This window comes from Notamacropus eugenii, chromosome Y (assembly GCF_028372415.1).
Source record: "Notamacropus eugenii isolate mMacEug1 chromosome Y, mMacEug1.pri_v2, whole genome shotgun sequence".
In the NCBI taxonomy this organism is placed as follows: Eukaryota; Metazoa; Chordata; class Mammalia; order Diprotodontia; family Macropodidae; genus Notamacropus; species Notamacropus eugenii.
This window is the reverse complement of record NC_092880.1, coordinates 12854656-12866951: the sequence shown is the minus strand read 5'-3', so window position 1 is coordinate 12866951 and position 12296 is coordinate 12854656. Positions and strand designations below refer to the sequence as shown.

Genomic DNA, 12296 nt, shown 5'->3' with positions numbered 1-12296 from the left:
TACCCCCCTCTCCGGCCTTTGACCCTACCCCCCCTTTCCGCCCTCTGACCCTTACCCCCCTTTCCGCCCTCTGACCCTTACCCCCCTCTCCGCCCCCTGACCCTACCCCTCTCTCCGCCCCCTGACCCTACCCCTCTCTCCGCCCCCTGACCCTACCCCTCTCTCCGCCCCCTGACCCTACCCCCCCTTTCCGCCCCCTGACCCTACCCCCCTCTCCGGCCTCTGACCCTACCCCCCTCTCCGCCCTCTGACCCTACCCCCCCCTTTCCGCCCCCTGACCCTACCCCTCTCTCCGCCCCCTGACCCTACCCCTCTCTCCGCCCCCTGACCCTACCCCTCTCTCCGCCCCCTGACCCTACCCCTCTCTCCGCCCCCTGACCCTACCCCCCTCTCCGGCCTCTGACCCTACCCCCCTCTCCGCCCTCTGACCCTACCCCCCCTTTCCGCCCTCTGACCCTTACCCCCCTCTCCGCCCTCTGACCCTACCCCTCTCTCCGCCCCCTGACCCTACCCCTCTCTCCGCCCCCTGACCCTACCCCTCTCTCCGCCCCCTGACCCTACCCCTCTCTCCGCCCCCTGACCCTACCCCTCTCTCCGGCCTCTGACCCTACCCCCCCTTTCCGCCCTCTGACCCTTACCCCCCTCTCCGCCCTCTGACCCTACCCCCTCTCCGGCCCTTTCTCTCCCACTGTCTGCCCCGATCTATAGAAAAGCCCAGCTGGGTCACGGACTCAGACCCAGCTGAAATCACTGAACAACAAAACTGAAGCCAAGGAAAAGTTTCTCTCCCACTAGTTAAACTATCCCACCTTTCAACCTCAATTTTTTTTTATCCGAAAAATAAAGGAATTCAGAATACATAAACGCGAAGGATTCTTCCAACTTCCAATGTCCAGGATCCCAGCACAAGCTTCATTTCTGTGGTAACAATTCCAGATGGTGTTACAAGACTTTAAAAATACGAGACACTCCGTAAGTTCCCCAGACCAACCCCTCACTTTAAAAGTAAAGGCTTGGAAAACAGACACAGCCTAAGTGAATTTCTCCAGAAGGAAACGGCAGGCCAACATTCAAACTCCAGTTCTTTTTAAATTCGGCGCTCCTTCCCCGAGGCTACGATGCCTTTCTATGTGCAGGTATGGAAATAAGTTGTGGCTTAATCTTACGGTGTGTGCCCAGAGGTGAGGATGGTAACTGATCTGGTGCTGTTAATATTTAATATAAATTTTAGACTTTAATAAGGGCCAAAGTTTGAATTAAGAAGAGCCTGGACCTATTAGTCTCCTTTGTTTAGAGGATGCCTTTTGATGGGCAAATGGGACGTCCTTATCAGACTCTTCTTCTAGCATCCTAGTGTTAAGCGAAAAACACAAATACCTTGGGGTGTGACTTCAGCTTTTGTCAAACTCTGTTAAGATAACAACTTCAAAGGCCTGTGTAGGACAGGATGTCTGTTATCTGGGTGGTGGGACCTTTTACTTATCTGAAATCACAGAGATATGCTACAGAAAGAAGATGCCCATAGCTTGGAATCATAAAACCCAAATGACGCCACTTTGTTTACAATGTGTTTAAGAGAACTCCTTCCTCATGGCAAAATGTACTTAAGACAGTCAATTTCTGTACTAAGGGAGCCAATTCTGATCCTGGCTCCATAGCGCTATGTAACTGTTATCTTTATGGGGAACTGATTAATTAATTAAATCATAAAATGTATGCATTTAGCCTGTTGCCTTTTCTCTAACCAAGTTTTCAGGTCAACAGTGTATATTGGATAAACAGCAGCTTTTATTTTAACATTTTCTGCAGAAAACACATAACAAGGATTCACAATAGCTGCTAAACAAGTGCAATTCCCTTTCCTCTCTAAGGAATCTCAAGTTCCCATTGGAGCCTTCTACAATCCTCTAGACTCATAGTACAACCCTGTGATTTGGTATCCCCACAGAAGGGGAACAAATGACATTGCTAGACAGACAATCTGCTTCTCATCAGTTCCAATATGTTCAAAAGGTTCCAATATATTCCAATATTTGCTACCAAAAGGAAAAGTCCTTGTCCAGTTCCAATATATTCAAATATTTGCTACCAAAAGGAAAAGTCCTTGTCTCCTACTCGCTCATGCCTTGGCGTCTTCCTTTGTTACTCTAATAACTCTAGAAAACACATGCATAGTCTTATTCTTATCAAGAAGCTGCTATTGCCTGCTGCTTACGAACTCCTTCTTCTCCCTGTACAAGTCTGGGTTCTGGGATTCTCTTCTATTCAAGAGAATGGCAGTGTCCCAAAACTTACTCTGCTCGATGTTACTAAAAAGGTACAACTGAAACTGATTCTTGCCCTGGTCTTCCTTCTTTCTCTTTGGAAGGCTAGACTTCAGAATCCTTTTCTTTACAAGTGGCCTATGAAGACTTGAGAATATCCTTCACCTCTCCAAACACCCCTACTAAGGAAGTTCAAGAGCCTAGGATTCAGGCGTTCTCTAAGAAGTTGTCTCTCCTCTATCCAGGAGGCCGAGTTCCCCTTAGACCTAATTTGAGACAGTGAGTATAACTATTCTGTGCCTCTGTCCTAAGAAAGCCATTCAAGATTCTAGGTGACCACAGGGGAGGAGAATGTGACATGCATACACTTCTTCAAAGACTCCCAGGCCCAGAACAACCCAGGTTTCCTTGTAGCTCTGTTGCCAGAAAGTCTTTCCTCCAGAAAGGAAAAAAATAACAAAAAGGGTCTACCTCCATAGCTGACTCCCTCTTAAAAGCACAGAAGAAATAGGTGATTTCAACCTACAATAGTGTAAGTCAGCCATTAAAAAAATCAATGAGAGATGATCAAAGTCCTAAACAATGTTATCATCCATCAGGGAACTTCTCTCACTAATCACTTTCAGATAAGATATATATTTTATTTTTCTTTAATTTTAAGTGTTTATTAATTAATTTTTAGTTTTCAACATTCATTTCCACAAAATTTTGAGTTCCATATTTTCTCCCCATCACTCCCCTCCGCCATCCCGTAACGTCTTGCATTCTGATTACCCTTTCCCTCAGTATGCCTTCCCTTCTATCTCACCCCTCCCTTCCCTTATCCCCATCTTCTGTCTTTTCTTGTACGGCAAGATATATTTCTGTACCCCATTACCTGTATTTCTTATTTCCCAGTTGTACGCAAAAACGTTTCGCAACATTCGTTCCTAATACTTTGAATTCCAACTTCTTTCCCTTCCCCCCTCCCCACCCATTCCCCACTGAGAAGGCAAACAATTCAATACAGGCTATATATGTGTCGTTTTGCAAAAGACTTCCGTAACAGTCATGTTGTGTAAGACAAACTATATTTCCCTCCATCCTACCCTGTCCCTCCCCTTATTCTCTCTTTTGACCTTGTCCCTCCCCATAAGTGTTTACTTCTAATTACTCTCTTCTCCCATTTGCCCTCCCTTCTATCATCCCCCTCACCCCACTTGTCCCCTTCTCCCCTACTTTGCTATAGTATAATATAGATTTTCATACCAAATTGAGTGAGCATGTTATTCCCTCCTTAAGCCACATGTGAAGAGAATAAGCTTCACTTTTCCCCTCTCACCTCCTCCCTTTGCTCCTCCATTGAATAAGCTTATTCTTGCCTCTTTTATGAGAGATCATTTGCCCCATTCCATGTCTCCCTTTCTCCTCCCAATATACTCCTCTCTCACCCCTTAATTTTATCTTTTTTAGATATCTCTTCTTAATCAACTTCTTACAAACTTCTATATTTCTACTATGTCATTATTCTTTCAGGTTCCCAGGTTCTACCTAAGGAGTTATCCCTGTCTCTCTCACCCCACACATTCAATCAGTTAACTAATCTCCTTTTGGATGCTCTCCCTGGATTCTTTAGCTTTTCAAGATAAATAGATAGATAGATAGATAGACAGACAGACAGACAGACAGATAGACGATATATAGATAAGTATTTATTAAGTGCATACTACATTGAAGGTACTGTACTATGCAATGGAAATACAAATACAAGGAAAAATATAATACCTGTCCTGAATGGTACGTTGTAATGGAAAAAAGTCAACACACAAAAAAGGAGCTAAAAAGCTGGTGGAGGGGTGTGTGGAAACAGTATACATTGTTCTTTTCTGATTTGCCCTCTCCTTCAATCTTCTTTTGTTTCCTCTTTCCCTCTAAGAAGTGTCTCTCCACTTTTTTCATTATATTCTCCCACTCTACTCTAAAAGTTCATGGATTTATGAATAATAGAAAGTTACTCTCTCTGTTGTCAAATGAGTATTAACAAATACTCTACGCAGCCAAATGATCTATTCCTTTTATCCTTGATAATGAGATTTCACAGGCTGATTTAGATCTCTCACAGGAATATAACCTTGGGGATTATGCTATTTTTCATCCTTGTATCTAAAACACCTAACTCTATGCCTTCCACATAGTAGGGGCTTAATAAATGTTTATTGAATGGAATGGAATTGAACGTTTCTCGATAACCTCAAACCCCACATGCACATGCTGAGAACAATTGACTTTGGATATGCACATCCTTTCTGGGATATGACTAATAGGCACTATGTACAATGAAGAAATGTTAGAAGTTTCCTTATAACCACAATTTAAAAATCAGAGGCAAAAGTTGGGCAGCTGACAGTATGAGTTCTTTATGAAACACGTTGCCAGAAGGAAGAGGAAGAAAAAAAGAATACTCAGATGTTTTATATGTTAAAGAATAGTGTCATACTTTCACTCCTTCATCTCGTGCTTGCTTGGTATTTGTCTAGATATAAAAGATCTAATTTGTTTATTTTTCACCTAAGTGGACCATTCGATATTTTCCCAAAGAAAATTTAGCTATGAAAACAAAATATTTTCACTAGAGGGATGCATTCACTTAGGACAGGATTGATGTGGCAAAATCAGAAATAAATCTTGGAATAAGCCTTATGCTTTTGGCATTCTGATAATCCTGGTATTAAAGATATAATATTTCACATGCTTTCATGCAATCTGCAGAGATGGAAAGATTAAAAGCTTGGGATAAAATAAATAGTGCATAGGGAGCAAAAATAAAAAGGGGGACCCAGAATTGAGTTATATGTTATATGAATTGTTGGTACATTTTCAGAGTAAACAGCTTAGATCACCATTGAATCACGCTTTTGTCTAGGGTACATTAAAGAAGTTATAGTTATGCATCAAACTATAGGTGACGATATATATACGTAGTCTTTACAAAGATCTGTTAACAAATTACCTCCTTTGATGTTAATAATAAACTCATGAAAAATACGGTCTAGGTATTACCACCTCTATTTTACAGATAAGGAAACTGAGGAACAGGTATGTTAAGGGACATACCCAAGGCCATATAGTTAGAAAATGGCAAAGCCAGAAGTTAAAACTAGTTATTTTTATTAAATGTTCATTTTTGCCTTTTGTTTTATATTATAACCATATTCAATTGTACTCTGCCCATTAGAAACTCCTCTTATAAAATAAAAACGTTAAGAAAAACTGTCACATCAATTGCATCCAAAAATACATACAGTGTGCTATCGCCACAGTCTCCTACCTCTCCAATGAAAGATGAGTGTATTAATATTTTCTCGTGAGTCAAATACATATGTACATACATACACATATACATACATAGGTGTGTATATCTTAGTTCCTTATTCTGCATCAGTTAATACAATTTTCTTTATATTTCTGTGAATTCCTATTAACATTTCTTCTCACACAACAATATTCTATCACATTCATGTGAACAATTTATTTAGCTATTTTCCAATTGATACATACTGCTTCTGGGCTAGATGAACAGGAAAAACCACAAGATGGGGTATCCTTCCCCTTGCTTTCTCTTTGCCCCTTACCTGTCCCCTTCTGACCAGATCCCATGAGGAACACTGAGAGGAAAAGCAGCAGGGATGGCCATTCCATATGGATGAGCTGGGCATCAACATTTACAAGCCTGAACCATCGAATCTTATCATCTACCCTCCTACTAAATCCTAGTCCTAGCTGCCCTGCTACCGTAGTCTGCAGATAACCTCAGGCCTTGTCATTTGATGTATCCTAAAGACTTCTGGATCTTACCATTCGTTTCTTTAATGTACCCTTAGGATGTTTAGACCTTTCTTTTGTCCATACAAACATCTGAATTCTTTTATTTTGTGTTGTCTACCCCAATTAGAGTATGAGGTCCATGAGAGCAAGGATTGGCTGAATTTTTCTATTTGCTTTCCCAGCACTTGTCACAGAGCTTTGCTTCTAAGTAAATATAAGCAATACTTTTTCATTCAATAATTCATCCATTCATTCAATTTGTCATTTGCTACAAAAAATCAGCACTGCTACAAATAGTTGGACTATTCTTTCTGTCCTTTACTTCTTTGAAATATATTTAAAAGGGTATAAAGATTTTAGGCTTTTTTTTTTTTTGTGCATAGTTCCAAATTGGTTTCCGGAATGGTTTGATTGCTTAATATGCCTCTTGCCCTTAGGTCATTGATTATTTCTGTCTTTTGTCATTTTTGCCAATTGCCTGATTGTGAGCTTTTAATTTGTATTTTTTGTTCTTAGTAATTTAAAGTAATATTTCATATAGTTGTCACTTATGAAAAAACACATATACGTTTTAGTAAGCATATTGCCTTACTGTTATAAATTCAGTGAAAAGCAAATAGGAAGGTGATGAAACCCCAAACCAAAGATGAAAGGAAGTAGAATTGTTTCACCTGGAGAAAATATGATGGCAGGGACATGATAGTTATCTTCAAGTACAGTCATGTGAAAAACTTCTCACACAAGTTTTACATGGCTCCAGAAATCTGAACTAACTCCCAATTTAGACGCAGAAAGGCAAATTTAATCTTGATATAAAGGGGAAATTAACTAATCTTAGGAACTTTCTAAATGTGAATTAGGCTGCTTCAGGAGGCAGTACATTCTTCTTGAAATTTATCAAGTAGAGATTAGAGACTTTGTTGTCCTTGCAAGGAATATCATCAGGAAGATTTCTGCTTTAGACAAGAGTAGATTTATATGACCTCAGAGGTCCCTCCTGGTTCTCAGATTCTGTGACTTATTGCAATAATAAAATTTTGTAGATTTTAAATTATATCAATAGATATACCACTAAAATGAGTACATCTTAGATTAGTCTTCACTAGACCCCAAGAAACCACCTTGGAGTTGCAAAACTCAAGTCATATTAAGCCAGTGATCTAGCTATTTGAACACAGATGAAAATTTTGATTAGCAGCAATAGAACTGAAGGAGAGCACAAATTGCTTACATGGAACTTCACATTATTAATTATTATTATATTGGTTGAATAAAAGGCTACATGTTGTTCATTTTATGGCATACTGCTGTATTCTTCACTAGAAATGAAACTCATTTCTAGTATTTTATTCTGAAAGTTACTTTTAGCCACTGTACACTTGTTATGAATTTCAATATTGATTCTAATTCTTCCCCTCACTATCCATTCTTTCCCTGTGCTCATATGATGCTACTCCACTTTAGCAGAAAATCAGTTGCTTTTGTTGGAGAATACTAATTCATTAAGGGGAAAAATGAATGATTAACATTGTCTCTCGGGATTATTGTAGCTCATTGCCCCAAATGATTTTGTTTCAGCTTGCTGTCTTCAACTGACTTTCACCATTTCCCTCTCTTTTATAATACCTCCTTCTGATGAGTTGTATTGCACTTAACATTGCATCACTCACCCGTGGTAAGATTTTTTTTATGAACGTCGGGGAAGGTTAATAAGCCTTTGCCACTAATTATCAGTAGCTTATTGTCATCTTTATGACAATATCATTTTCTTCCTTTTGTTCCCATTTTTAGCTGAACCCAATCCTCGTTGTTTGTTTCTTGGTTACGTAGGCTAAAATTAATGTAGAAACCCAAAGAGCGCTGGGAGGATTTGCTTGAACCAACTAAAAATCCATTAAAATTCCCCCTGCTCTATTTTTTTTTTAAAGTGACTATGCTTATGTGAATTATAAAAAAGATGAGTTGACATTCATAATAATTGTTATGTGGTTATTAGTAATATAATACATTAGCCTGACCTGTGATCATTAACTATTTTATAGCTTCAGGGGAATATCTTCACAGAGAAATAGTTAAAAATGAGGGAGGGAAGGAATTACTTGAAATGTCTCAAGATTTATGTTTTGACAGTAAAAAAGAGAATAACACTGAAAAGCTTATTTGAGTCAATATGGAAGAATTGATTTTCAGCCCTTAATATGTTCCTTCAACGCATTTTCTTCATGTGTCTTATACTTATCTAATAGACATTTAGTTTTAATTGTCAAACATCTGTTTTATTACTTGAGCTCTGAAAATATATCTAATTGGTATGAAAGAGGAATGGAAGGAACAGACATTTTTGGAGGAAGATGGCATCATCAAATTTAGAGCTGAGAGGGATTCGAGATAAAAACTAACTCAATCTCTCATTTGATTGATAAAGAAACTGAGGTCCAAAGGTGGCATGGGATTTACCCAAAATCATACAGGTAGTAAATAACAGCCAGATTCAAATCCAGGTCCTTAATTTCAGAAACAGCACATTATTCACTGCATTCCACCTCATACTTATTCTCACCCAAATGTCCAGAACATTCAGGATAGAAGATAAAAGTATTAAAGGATGCAGACAAGGAAAAGAGTAGAATCCTTTCTGTGACCTCCTTCCAATTATGTATAAAGTTGATCTAATATTTGTTCCCATCCTTTCATCATGCACAGTATTATCTATTCCTGAAAAAAGCCATTCAGGTAGTATGCACACCAAGTTTTAGAGAAAAGCACAGTCTTATTAGAACTTCTAGTTCCCATTTGGCAGTTTATTTCCATGTCAGTTTTTGTTTGGAATTATCTCAAAAGCTCCTTAAGGGTAAAAAACATATTTCATATATATTTCTATCCCCTACAGAACTTGAAATGTAGCATGCCAAGGATTTCAAATAAATGCGTTTCTAGATGGTTTGAAGGGAACAAGAAAAGCCATGCTAAAAACTTGAGAGACTCATCAATCGAAGAACATTTATTAAGTGCCAACTATGTGTCAGGCACTATGGTATATCCTGGAGAAAAGAGTGGAAAAGAAGTGACCCTACCCCTTTTGCTTCTTAATAAAACAGATTTTAGCCTAACCCTAAACTTATTCATTTCTGTCTTCCATTTCTTAAGAACCTATTATGTGCCAAGGACCACTATAAGTGCTTTACAGATATCTCACTTGATTCTCAAAACAGCCTTGGAGACTAAGTACTATTATTATTCACATTTTACAATTGAGGTAACTTTGGCAGAAAGGGCTGCATAGCTAATGAGCAAAATCTAAGGCTGGATTTGAACTCAGGTCTTCCTGACTCCAGACCCAGTGTTCTGTCAATAATATTGCTAAACAGACAAAGGTGAGGGCTCAGACTCCTTAAGAGTCTAACCAATGCTGAGATTTCTTAAGAGTCTGACCAATGTGGCAGATTTTTAATAAATTTTGTATTTTTTCTTTGGCTAAAAGAAGTCTTGGGTCAAATTCATTTGGGCAGGATCCAGGTGTCGCTATTTTAGGGTCCCAACATCCCTAAACCTCAACAATATGAGCTGTTTCAATATATTGACCACAGTGTTCCTCCACCTAAAACAAGAGAACAAAAGCCAAGGAAGGCTTAATGGAATTCTTTTAAATATCTTTGCACATAAATAGAGAACAGTGGTTGTCATGATGCTGGTTCCAGAAGAACTATGCAGCATCCATTAATTCAAATAAAGACTTTGGCCCCCTGACTACACAGATGATCCTTTTTGAATAAGAGAATGTTTAGAGCCTAAATGTATGGAAGAAATATTAATGTAGTGGAAGACTGTTGGGGTCCCCTAGACCACTTACGGGAAACCCTAACCCCGACCCAAGGCTCTTGTCCAGCAAGAGGCCTTGATCTCGTGAGTAATGAATGGGGCGGGAGACAAAGATGGTGAAGACTCCGTTTTATTCATCTAAATCACATGCATTTATAGTTTTACCTACGTACATTCCTAAGTACATTCCTAAGCCCTACGTTGAACCTATCACCTATCACCTTTTACATTGAACCTATCACCTATCACCTTTCCTTATATGGGTGTCTTCTCCACTGGACATCCGGAGCCAGGACAAAGAGCTGCCACGTTGCAAACAAGGACGAGACCCTTCCTCCTGAATCCATCTAGTTCCACCCCTACTGACAAGCCCCTAGGTTATCTAGGCAGGCTCTCAGTGTGGCGTCCTGAAAATGGATAGGGGTCGGCTCTAACTCGTCCCGTTACAACTCCCCCTTTTTGTTTTGGTACAGTTGTTCTTTCATAGCCAACACGGTATGTTTAGTGGAGAAGAGGGAATTACGGATTGTTAACAATATCCATTTTAATAATATTGGTATAATAGCAACTAATATAAGCAATGTTAGTACTCCTGATCCTAATGAAATTAGCCAAGTTTTTAGTGAGTGCCAGGGATCAGCATGTTGGAAAAAATCTAAGATATTTTGAGCAGTTTTATGTGGAAGTAGGTCTTCATGGGAAGCCTGATTGATATTTTCTGCCAATTGAATCAATTGTTGGAGCTCTAAGGTCATATTATCACTGATTACACCTTGTAATTGAGCCCGAATCTTTTCCCATGCCATTTCAGTTGCATCATATTGTTTTGGAGTAAGACAAAAAGTATTGTACCTATAATCACATTGCAACTTTGATTGTAATTCTAGATATGCAACTTCATGTCCCAAGAACAGTACTGCTTTCTGTAAAGCACGAATAGCATTGTAAAATTCCTTATCCATTTGAGCCTGACGTTGAAATCCTTCTGAGACATTGCGCATGAGATCATGAAGAGCATTTGCTTCCTGGACACTATTCTGTGTGTTAGAAACAGACATTGCGAGAGCAGTAGAACTAACAATTAGTTCAACTAATAAGGTTATACCTAACACTACACATGAGATACATCTTTTGAATCGCATCATACTTGTTATCTTTTGATCTAATACTGACATAATATTGTCAGCCGGAGTGCGATACCATCCTTGCGTTTTCACTACTGTGAGTGCATACTTTGGCCTAGCAATGATGTAAAGCCTTCCTTTATCAAATTGTGGCCCCATGCATTCATGTACCGAACAATTCGGACAAGTTAAATTGAATATCCCTGTCATATTCATATGTGGCACGAGTGTAGACTGACTTGCACGATCCCACATAAAGGCATGAGATGATCCTAAACACACTCGCGCCGTAAGACTAATATGGTTTGTAATTATTTTACCGTTTGGTCTTACAATAATAAATGGTCCTACAAAACTTTGTACTGTCTGCCCCCCAATAGCGGCAATCACCCGTTCAATCCCTGCTGTATCAGAACCCTTGTTAGTAACATATCTAGGACTAGGATATCCTGAGACATAGCGATCTGGCCTAAAATGCGATAGGTTGTGACAAGAGGTAAGACTCTCATTATAATGCTCTAAGAATAACACAGTCTGTTGACATTGATGTGACTGACAATCTTCAAATGATACAAAACCTGAATAATTACGATAAATGGAGACATAAGGATCATTTCTCTTGCTACGTTGTGGTCCAGATCTAGAAATCACTTCTCGTTTTTGTCCCATGTCTTGTGCCCCATTCATTTTTGTACAATATGGTCTATGTCTCAAACCTATTTCTCGTTTTTTATCTATATCTTGTCCCTCAATGACCCAAGTCCATAGGCGAAAAAGTCTAGAGTCCCCTGGATATGCTAAAGTCTCATGTCCCAGAGTTATATTTGCACACCATGTCGCATCAGCCGCTACATTATTAAAAACCCATGTACCAGTCCATCGTCCAACAACCTTCTTTTGAAGACAGAGCGGTAATCCAGCGATCAATCCAGTAAAGTTCATCCTTGGCTGTGAACTATTTGATTTACCTATAGATTCAAAACCCGTACCCCCAAACATGCGTGATAAACTGCCATGTAATACTAGTGTTGGTATCTTCTCACCCCATCTCATGGCCCTCACCCACGGAGGATTCGGGATGAACGCCCAGTGATGTGCATCCCCACTTGTCTCCTGGGTCGGAGTTGGACTTTCTCCGACCCCAAGAGTCACTAATAGAAACAGAATCAACTTCCTCATTTTGAAGACAAAGACTTCTTATTTGTTCTTCCAGCTTCTTTCTCCGCTTTGCTGCTCTCAGTCTCTTGCCCTGTGATTTTCTTCCCGTTGTCTCTCTCTTCTATCA

At 39.5% G+C, this 12296-nt stretch overlaps 1 long non-coding RNA gene across 1 annotated transcript; it reads left to right on the top strand.

Moving 5' to 3' along the window:
- Positions 1-727: 727 nt before the first annotated feature.
- LOC140516647 (uncharacterized) lies at positions 728-9185 on the top strand. The gene is made up of 3 exons (XR_011971401.1): positions 728-1136; positions 2369-2543; positions 8959-9185. It is a non-coding gene; the product is annotated as an uncharacterized lncRNA (long non-coding RNA).
- Positions 9186-12296: the final 3111 nt, after the last annotated feature.